This window comes from Mastomys coucha, unplaced genomic scaffold (genome assembly GCF_008632895.1).
Source record: "Mastomys coucha isolate ucsf_1 unplaced genomic scaffold, UCSF_Mcou_1 pScaffold22, whole genome shotgun sequence".
NCBI classification, from domain to species: Eukaryota; Metazoa; Chordata; class Mammalia; order Rodentia; family Muridae; genus Mastomys; species Mastomys coucha.
The window spans coordinates 66,081,917-66,092,885 of record NW_022196905.1 but is presented as its reverse complement, the minus strand read 5'-3'; the positions used below and the strand labels follow the sequence as shown (position 1 = coordinate 66,092,885).

Here is a 10,969-nt window from a genome sequence, read left to right as displayed (position 1 = left end):
GGTGTGTGTGTGTGGTGATGTATGTTTGTGTGCTGGTGTGTGTGTGTGTTGGTGTGTGTGTGTGTGTGTGCTGGTGTGAGTGTGTGGTGATATATGTGTGTGTGCTGGTGTGTATGTGTGCACGTGCACACGCGCGCACCACAGCATACATGTGAAGAAGAAAGGACAATCTGGGTGAGGTGGTTCTCTCTGCCCACCATGTGAGTCATAGGGAACCACCCAGAGTCATCAGGCTTGGTGGCAGTCTTCCTTACTGGCTCGATAATTATTGTTTTTTCCAAAGTGACTCAAAACTACATTGACCTTGTTATATGGGAAATACATTTTTAAAAAATGGCCAGGAGCCGGGCATGGTGGTGCACTCCTTTAATCTCAGCACTTGAGAGGCAGATGTAGGCAAAGCTCTGAGAGTTCAAGGCAAGCCTGATCTACAAACCCAGTTCCAAGACAGCCAGGGCTTTAACACAGAGAAACCTGTGACGATGAAGGACAATGATGATAGATAAATGAATAAAAAATGGACAGGAAAGTTTCTAGTAAACGTTCTATATCTTTTTCAAACAAATTCAGTGTAAGCAAAAGAGGTTAGAGAAATGGATTGAAGTTGTTTATGACAGAGACAGTTCCTTGGGTGATGGAATACTTTGGGAAGGATTAAGAGGTGTGGCCTTGTTGGAGGAGGTGTGTCACTGGGAGTAGATACTTTGAGGTTTCAAAAGCCCATAACATTCCCAGTTTCTCTCTCTCTCTCTCTCTCTCTCTCTCTCTCTCTCTCTCTCTCTCTTTCTCTCTTTCTTCACACTCAAAAGGGAGGAGAGGAGGGTAAAGCTCACTTTCTTCTTTAAAAAAAATTTTGGTTTTTTTTTTTTTTTTTTTTTGAGACAGGGTTTCTCTGTGTAGCCCTGGCTGTCCTGGAACTCACTCTATAGACCAGGTTGGCCTCGAACTCAGAATTCCACCTGCCTCTGCCTCCCAAGTGTTGGGATTAAAGGTGTGCACCACCACTGCCTGGCTAAAAAAATATTTGAGAATTTCATACAATGTATTTTGATTATATTCACCCTAACTCCTCCCAATGCACCTTCCTACTCCCAACTTTGACCTGCTTTTTTATCTTTTTTAAAAAGTTAGTATTGTTACATATATATATATGTATGTATATATATATATAATAAATATATGTACAGGTGTATATTATATATATGTAACAATACAAATTTTAATACATGCATACAAATATACAAATAAAACATGTTGAGTCCATTTGGTATTTTGGGCTGACCACTTGGTGTTAGATACCAAGTCAGGGAGCTCATCCCTGGGCAAGATAAGTCTTTCTCTCTTTGCAGTCATTAATTACTTGTAGCTCTTCATCTAGGGCTGAGGCCTTGTGAGCTTTCCCCCATCCATGTTGGCATGCTAACCAGTTTGTCAATGTTCAGATCTTGTTTAGGCAGCCATACTGCTGAGATAGGTGCAGCTTCCCTGTTCTAGATGGAAAACACGACCTCACCCCAGCTTTCTTCTGGCTCTTCTACTCTTTCAGCTGCCCCCTCTGAGATGTTCCCCAAGCCTTAGGCATTATCCACTGGGGCTGGGTATCCCACAGTCAAGTTGTTCTCTGCACTGTGACCAGTTATGCATTTCTGTAATGGTCTCCATCTGCTCCATCTGAAGCTTCTCTGGTTGAGGGGTAGGAGCTACAGTTACCTGTGGGTATTAGAATACAAGAATATGTATTTCGAATGTAGGTGGGGATTATACTGGTTTAGGAAAGTGGCAGTAATGAGTTCTCATCTATGGTCCATGGCTTCACTATGGGTAGTGGGTCAGGTTGACAGTAATAGTCACGAACTGCCTGCTACTGAGAGGGAAGGGCTATCAAAGGATTTGTGAGTATGTTTCCCTGGCTTCTACACACCCCACTGTAGGCCTGGGGCTGTCTTAAGCTGTCCTCTGTCCGTCCATCTCTTGTCCAAATTTTTTTTTTTACTATTTTTTTTTTCTTCAGATCAGGATGTCAGGCCTATTAGATTAGAACACACACTAATGACTTAATTTTAGTTTGGTTACTTCTGTAAAGACATCATTTCCAAATATGGCCATATTCTGAGGCTTTTGGAAGGTTCAGTTCAACCCATAACAAATAGCATATTTACTTTCTTGAGAGGCACTGCCAAATAAATGAGAAAGCATGCACAATTGGAAATAATAAAATGATCCTGTGAGAGGCAACTTCACAAATCTGGCACCAGCTGAGCACTAAAGATGCTAGAATTTAGATAGATAGATAGACAGACAGACAGACAGACAGACAGATAGATAGAAGATAGACAGATAGATAGATGATAGATATCACAAACAAAATACATTAATTCTAAATTTTTAAAAAAGCTATCATATACCATGAGAGGATCTACCATGCCATAGCAAATAATTACGATGTTCTACTTGCCAGCCCCATTTCTTTCTTATTTTGGTAGCAATATCTTCAGTTTTCTTTGTTCACTTTTATTTTGTGGGGAGTTGGGAGCTAATTCTATGCTTAAGTACCTGTACCTGCTAAGCCATCTTGTCAACTTTCCTCTCTTCCTTCCTTCCTTCCTCCCTCCCTCTCTCCCTTCTTTCCTTCCTTCGGGTGAAAAAATAAAAGCAAGAAACAATCCTGGAGGAAGACAGTCTGTGCTCCATACCAGTAAGTTCTTTACCTGTGGGTTCAACCATGAGTTGAAGCAAACTTTAAAGGGAAACAGGCCCTAGACATGCACATACTTTTTGTTATTATTCTCCCCTAAATAATGCAGCATAACAACTACTTGTATAAGTTTTGCATCTTATCAGACATTGCAAATAAATCTAGATATTTAAGTACACAGGAAGATGTGCAGCGGTTCTGTACAAATACAGTGTTGGTATATGAATAAGGGCCTGTAAGCTTACATGGATTTTGGTATCCAGGAGGATAATCTGGAGCCAAGGATGACTATGATGATGAATTCGGTAGTAATGCTTGTCTTAGGGTTTCATTGCTGTGAAGGGACACCATGACCAAGGCACCTCTTCTAAAGGAGAACATTTCATTGGGGCTGGCTTACTGTTTCAGAGGTTTAGTCCATTAGCATCATGGCGGGAAGCAAACAACATGCAGGCAGGCATGGTGCTGGAGTAGCCAAGAGTTCTACATCTTGATTGGAAGACAGCCAGGAGGGGACTAGAATCCAAACTGGCAGAGCTTGAGCAAAGGAGACCTCAAAGCCCACCCCCACAATGACATACTTCCTAAATGTGACATTCCCTATGAGCCAAGTATTCAAACACATGAATCTATAAGGGGTCCATTCAAATCACCACAAGGTTCAAGATCTCTGAGGGTCTTAGTCATTTCACCTGGAAAAGGACACTGTGTACCTATACTACCAGCTTTGGCACCAGATAGGATGCATGACAGCCAAAGGGAGAGCGCAGTGGGTAAAATGCTTGTCATGTAAGCCTGCTGATCTAAGTCTAATCCCCAGAACCCACATACAAAGTGTCACTTGTGATCCCAGCACTCCTGTAATGAAATTGGAGGTGGAGATATAAGAGCCTGCAGGCCAGCTGGCCAGGGCTACATGGCTCAACAGCAGAAACAAGAGAGAACCTTCCTTAAAGCAAGGTGAAAAGAGACTCCTGAAGAGATGTTCTCTGACTTCCACCTACATACCACGGCTCATGTACCCCCAAACACCCCACATGATTTTTTTTTTCGAGACAGGGTTTCTCTGTGTGGCCCTGGCTGTCCTGGAACTCACTCTGTAGACCAGGCTGGCCTTGAACTCAGAAATCCGCCTGCCTCTGCCTCCCAAGTGCTGGGATTAATGCATGTGCCACCACCACCCAGCCACCCCCACATGATTAACAAACAATTTCAGTGTATAGTGCATTTGTTATTTTTCTGTTGCTGTGATGAAAATGGCGACAGTGATTGGCTAATTTGTCAACTGACCGCATCTTGCATCAAATAAAACCTTAGCAGCTGGGAGGGATTATTTTTGATTGGATCATTTGAGGTAAAAGACCCACCCTTGATCTGGGCCAGACCTTCTGGTAGCAACCACATAAAAGGACACTTGCTGACTTGCGCTCACTCTGGCAGTCAAGCTCATCTCTCCTGCTGCTGGGGAATTCCTTAACTGGAATTAGAACCTTTGTCTTTTGGGTCTCAACACAGACTGAAGACTAGCTGAGACAAGTGTCCTGAACTGTAATCTACTCTACTCTTAGCTATTTTGTTAGTCAACAGTCACTTTTGGACTAGCCAGACCATAGCCTGTGAGCCACTCTGATAAACCTTCTTAATAATACATACGTGGATTCTCTCAGTTCTTTTCCTCTACAGAACCCTGAGTAACACGATGACCAAAAGCAATTTATGGAAGAAAGAGTTCATTTGGTTTATGGCTCCAGAGGGGGAGTCTGTGTCAGAAAGCATAGTAACAGGTAGCCAAGCAGGAAGCTAGGGGATCCTATCTCTAACTTTAAATATGAAACAGAAAGAGAAGTGGGGTGAGGCTATCAACTCTCAAAGCCAGCGTGTTCCCTGTGACACACTTCCTCCGGCAAAGCTGGACCACATCCCCAGTTAGCCTCGCCAAATGGGGACCAAGTAGGTTCAAATGACTGAACCTACGAGAGACATTTCTAATTCCTCAATCAGAACTGCCACATTTGGAACAGGGGAAAGGCTGAGAATGCACTCAGACCAACGGGACATTTAAAACAAGACATGCCAATGTCCTGTATGCAGATAGCACTTTCAACTTTATAAATGCTACTGGTTGTCGTCTCTTTCCAAACAAGATCATGTTTAAGGAGATTAAAGAACAAGGGAAAAAAATCACAGAGCTGGAGAGATGGCTCAGCAGGTAAGAGCACTGACTGCTCTTCCGAAGGTCCTGAGTTCAAACTCCAGCAACCACAGCAACCACATGGTGGCTCACAACCATCTGTAATGAGAGCTGACACCCTCTTCTGGTGTGTCTGAAGACAGCTACAGTGTATTTACATATAATAATAAATAAATCTAAAAAAAAATTCACAAAATTTGCAAATAACCAAGCTCGCTCTTAAAGTGGGGGATATTGGAGGGACCATGAGAGAAGTAGGGATTATTGCGGGGGAGGAAAGTGAGCAGAAAGAGAGGGCAGGTGGGCAAGGAGGGAAGGAGAACAAATAAGAATGGAGTGTGAGGGCATATATAAATGAAAAGACTACAGTGAGACCTATTGCATCTTTATGTTAACTTAAAAACAAAATGTCAAAGGGGAACTAAAGAGAGAAGTGTGGTGGTAAATCCTAGTCAACCAAGTGCTCACCAGCAGAGCAGGATCACAGGTTCAAGACCTGCATTGGGCTATAAAATGAGCTCAGAGTCCAGGCTACAAAGTAAGACTCTGCTCAAAAAAGCAAAGCAAGATGAAACAAAAGAAAGAGCCCTGGCTTCACTGCTGCTGAGTGTGGGGACCCTTTCCTAGAAGCTGCCCATGATAATATTAGATGTTTTTCCTGTGACTCATTCTGAAGTCTTTCCATTCCTTAGGGAAATTCCACAGTATTATTTTTGCCCTTTAGGAGTATTTCGGTTTTGATGTTGTCCAGCTTTCACTAGACAGAAAGTTTAAATGTGATGGTTATTTGGGTAGTTCTTTAAAAATAACCAGCCGGGCAATGGTGGTGCATGCCTTGAATCCCAGCACTTGGGAGGCAGAGGCAGGCAGATTTCTAAGTTCAAGGCCAGCCTGGTCTACAGAATGAGTTCCAGGACAGCCAGGGCTACACAGAGAAACCCTGTCTCAACCCCCCTCCCCCTCCCCCCCCAAAAAACCTCACAATTCAGGGAAAATGTAAATAAGACATCTTCAGAGTCACATGTGATGATGATGATGATGATGATGATGATGATGATGATTTGTGGGAGGGTGGGAAAGAATGAAGGAGAAAAAGTATTAAAAATATGAAGAATTCTTATTGACCAAAACTGAATAAAATATTTATGACTGAAACATCAATAGCACAAAGAAGTGAAGAAGCTGGGGGATAGATGGAATCTATCTACACAGAGAGGGAGATGGCCTGTAGATCTGCAGAAAAGGGCAACAGACAGCTCTAAATAAATCTGGGCAGGACTGTGTTTGTCCTCAAGGCAGGGCAAGAAGGCTGCCCCCAGCACAAAAAAGCAGTGGAGGCCATTAAAGGGAATTTTCGGAAGGGAGTGACATTGTTAGAATGGCAACAGAGGAAGTTAGTTTTGGCAGCAGTCTTGGGAAGGACTTGAGGAGGGGAAAAAATGTAGAAAGGAGAGGCTTTTCTCAAGGGAGACAAGTCCACACAACACGCTTAGGTGGGGTCACAGGAACAGAAAAGACAGAACATGCGAAAGCTGTGCGTTTTCCACTTAGCAGTAACCTTTCCGTCAAGTCCTCTTCATCAAAGCCTGTTCTGCAGCTGTCTTCCCACTGTGCTTTGAATTCAGCCTTCATTAAGGCTTACTGAGTGTCATGACAACAAGCGCAAGTTTCGAGACTGACTGCTTCTACCACCTGCATGAACCTGACGTTGCATTGGGACAAGACTCCAGGAGCTGATCAGTTTTCAAGTGGAAGGGAACTGGGCATTCTAAATTCCAGTGAGCTTGGTCTTGAGCTAGGAAGGGTGAAGTAAAAGAGCCGTTGCTCCTGATGCCATTCCGTGTTCTGCACGTATGTCAGAAGGCTGGGGAGGTGCAAAGCTCTTACTTAGTCTCTCGGAATAGCATTAAGCTTGTTGGGACAAGTTTCAGTTCTTTGAACCCTCCTCCTCCTAATGTTTATCCAGCACAGCGCACTGTTGGCTAATCACCTAGTAGCCTGCAAGTTTTCTCTCCTTTGTGTTTTGTTTTTTGAAGCTGTTGCTAATTTCATCTCTACTGGCTTCTTTGTATTTTTAAACTATATTCGGACAGAATGAGAATGTTACTACGCGTTTGACAGCGATGCTGGGAATTCTGATGGCAACTGTGTAGAAGAAAATAATACGCACACACAGTTATTTTTATACTTGCTTTTTTAAATCATGGAATTTAACACGTTTAACAAACATCAATTGTGAGACTTCTTTTTATATGCAGTAACTTTGGTCCTTTAAGGACAAGAGCCGTTGTCACACCACATTTTACTGGTGGTGTGCAGGGGGAAAATGTCATCTCTAGGCTGGTGCTTTTTCATCTCATCTGAGGATTTTTAGGGGAAGAAGCAATTGTAGCCCCGGGGGTGATGATATGCCTAGAGCCACAGCTCGTCCCTCTAAACACTGGAGGAAAACTTTCCCTTAGTCCTTGATGACTAAAAGCAATTATCTATGGGCTGAGAGGGACTGAAACACCCATGAGAATGTCACTGGCCTAGGCAAAGTCAGCTCTCTCTCTTCTATTATACCACCCAAAGAAGAGGGAGAGAGAGACAGGTGGCCAGCAAGGCTATGAGACTACGCCACCTGCCCATCTCTATAGGATGCTAGGAAATGAGCTAACAAAGCAGACACTAATAACGAAGACTGAAACCCACCTTCTCTTTAGTGGCCACCACAATGAATTCCATCAGGTCAAAGCTTTATATACCTCAGAACAAACAAGGCCAAGAGACTGAGGAATCTCATCCACTCCATGCTTTGAGGGTTATGGTTATACCCTTTCCCAGGTCCTTTCAAGCTGTAGCCATGCTGTCTCAAACACACCACTTACACAAGACCTGGAAGTGATGTCCTTGCTTCTCCTTACTGCATTTGTGTTCCTCCTTCTAAAAAAACAAAAACAAAAATAAAAATAAAACAAAAAAAAAAAAAGGAGAAGAAAGGGAAAGGAAGGAAGGAAGGAAGGAAGGAGAGAGATTGGAGGGGGGATCACAAATTCCAGGCCAGCCTGGGCTACAAAGCAAGATCCTGTCCCAAGGAACAAACAAACAAAAAATGACAACTGTTTAAAAGGACAAACAATAAACCCCTTAACTTCTTTCAGGCACTGCTCTTTAAGTTTTGTTATTTGTCGAGTAGCCCAGTCAGGCTGGCCTCAGACTTGCTATTTCAGTGTGGTGAGGCTAGTTTTGAACTCCTGATCATTCTGCTTCCACTTCTCAAGTGCTGTAATAGCACTATCACACCCAGCTCTCTACTACTCCTCCTCATTACAGGCCATCCATCAATCAGTCTCCTGCTAACTAGTCTTATTTATCCACAGTCTTAGCATACTCTTAACCTTCCCTCTCTCCCCACCCCTACTCCCATACTCCTACACTTGATGGATTCCATTTACTCCAGCTAGTTGTTAAAGGTAAACAACTCAAGATGGCTTCAGGAAGTCCCTGAAACTGATCAAATTCACTAGGCCCCTCCCTGCAACAGTAAACAACAAAAGCTTCCTCTCAGAGAAAAGAAAGCTGAGCTGCTAAGACTCTCGGTTGGGAGCAGAGGATCCATGAAGAGCCAGATGAGCTGAACTGCAATGACTCTCAGAGGGAAGGAAAAAGCTGCAAAAAAGATTCTGAGACCAGGACCAGCTGCCAGAAAGCAGCAGAAACCACCACAGCCTCCTGGAAGAGTTTTAGATTAACTGAGGCACCTTGAGAGGACACTCTCCAGTCTGTTGGGCTGTGTGTAGTCTGTGCAGTGTGCTCCAGGTTCCCAGATTTTATGAGCCATCACCTCTGTTGGAATGGGCCTCTTTGAGTAATTTTTGATCCTGTAAGACCCCTCACCCATATTCCTGTAAGTCACCAAAGCATAGCTCATTGGTTCACTGAGCTGGACTTTGGTGGTATCAGCACTTTGGTATGACCTGGACTCCCTATCTGTGGTGAGTAGATGTGTGTTGTGCCTCCCCAGAAAGTTTCTTACACAACAGTTGGTGGCTTCAACATCCACAAAATTTCCCTTTTAAGTACCCTAGCCCCTAAACCCCTTATTTCCATTACTCTTGTCACTCATTCGACTTCAACCAAACACCTTGATGGTCACACCTTAGAGAACTTACTAGCACATAACCATATTGCCTCAAAAAAAAAAAATCTTGATTTCCAGAATCCCACATTCTCTCCCCCCACCCTTTTTTGTTTTTTGAGACAGGGTTTCTCTGTATAGCCCTGGCTATCCTGGAACTCATTCTGTAGGCCAGGCTGGCCTCGAACTCAGAAATCCTCAGAGTCTCTGCCTCCTAAGTGCTGGGATTAAAGGCATGCGCCACTACTGCCCAGCTAGAATCCCACATTCTCATGATGGACGTGTCTTCTCTTTCTAGCCTCACTATCCCTACCCTGACCAGCTCTTTTGAAGCAGCTAGTCCAGCGATCCACGGCTTCTTCCCTGACTATCTGTACAGTGAGATGCTTTCTTCTTCCTTTTGAGCTTATGGCAGCCAGTCATTCCTCCTCACACCTCCATAACCACCTCATTCTCTCTTTCCATCTCACTCCCTAGGAAAGCCAGCCCCAGGTGAACTCTAATCCCCATCTGGTTCTGAGCAGCACCGAGTACTTGAACATGGCCAGAGGGTCAGTGGAATAATGGTTTAACCACAGATTTCAAGTCAGTCCTTCATGATTGCCAACATCCTTGTTCTTTGCCACCCTCTTGGATTTCTGATTCTGAATTTTCTTCAAAATCGGCCGTTCCTACCTCAGGTCTCGATTTCAGACAGTGACCTTCTTTCCTGTTTAAGGAAATGAGTGGTGGAAAGAAGATGGCATCGTGTTTCCTTACTTAGCCTGCCAGTCTGCTGGCATCTGAGGCTATGCACGTTCTTCTTGTCTTTGCTTATACCATGGGTACTACCCTCTGAAGCCAAGATCTGCACATGTACATCACATCTGTCCTTTTGGCTCATCACCTGTTACCATGCAGCAACATCCTTGTGCTTATTAATGTTTCCTTCTTGGTTGTGCTTGTTGGCACACAGCTGGATATACATTATCTGTGGCATCTTTCATTAAAGGCTTCCTTTTGCTGCTTCTCCCTACTGAGATGTCTGTGGTTACTGCTTGAGCTCAGTTTACTCCCCCTCCAGCTTTCCAGCGTCTCACCTCATACAGTCTATTGCATCACTGCAGCAACTGGATGCAGGAACAGATATCTCCAAGGCCACTCCTTTTAGGTTCCCACAGGAACCTCTGTCTTGGCTGGATGAGGGTGGCCAAGTATCAGCTCTCATCCTGTTTGACTTCCAAGACAGGGTTTCTCTGTATAACCCTGGCTGTCCTGGAACTCACTCTGTAGACCAGGCTGGCCTCAAACTCAGAAATCCTCCTGCCTCTAGAGGCCTCCCAAGTGCTGGGATTAAAGGCGTGCCCGGCTCTGTTTGACTTTTTAGTAGCATTTGGTTGGATCATTGTTTTTCTTTAAACATTACTTCACTTTACTTCTAGATCATTGCGCTTCTCTGCTTCTTGTACTTCATGACCTTTCTTTCTTTCAACTATTTTTATTTATTCACTTTACATTCTGCTCACTGCCCCCTTCCCAGTCACCCTTCCCATAATCCTCTCCCTCCCCTCCCTCCCCTTCTCCTCTGAGAAGGTGGAGGACCCCCCCCATATCCCCCTACCCTGGAACATCAAGACTCTGTGGGGCTAGGTGTGTCCTCTCCTACTGAGGTCAGACAAGGCAGTCCAGCTAGAAGAACATATCCCACGGTCAGGGAACAGCTTTTGAGATAGTCCCTGCTGTAGTTGTTTGGGAACCACATGAAGACCAAGTTGCACATCTGTTACATATGTGGGGTATGGGGGGACCTAGGTCATGGGCATTCTTTCTAAGGCCCTTAAATGGTTGAACACAGGTAGGTCTTGGTCCTCAGATTGCACTGTCCTGTCCTCTTCTTCCCTCTCTTGATTTCCATACTCCTTTTCTTCCTCCTCCTCCTCCTCCTCCTCCTCCTCTTCTTCTTCTTCTTCTTCTTCTTCTTCTT

General features: G+C 44.1%; 1 long non-coding RNA gene across 1 annotated transcript in view; it reads left to right on the top strand.

Moving 5' to 3' along the window:
- The first annotated feature begins 1,552 nt into the window (after positions 1-1,552).
- Positions 1,553-10,969, top strand: part of LOC116070138 — a 16,872-nt gene continuing 7,455 nt past the window's right edge. Inside the window, exon 1 of the long non-coding RNA XR_004110289.1 lies at positions 1,553-1,613. This is a non-coding gene — a long non-coding RNA (uncharacterized LOC116070138). The remainder of the gene's footprint in view (positions 1,614-10,969) is intronic.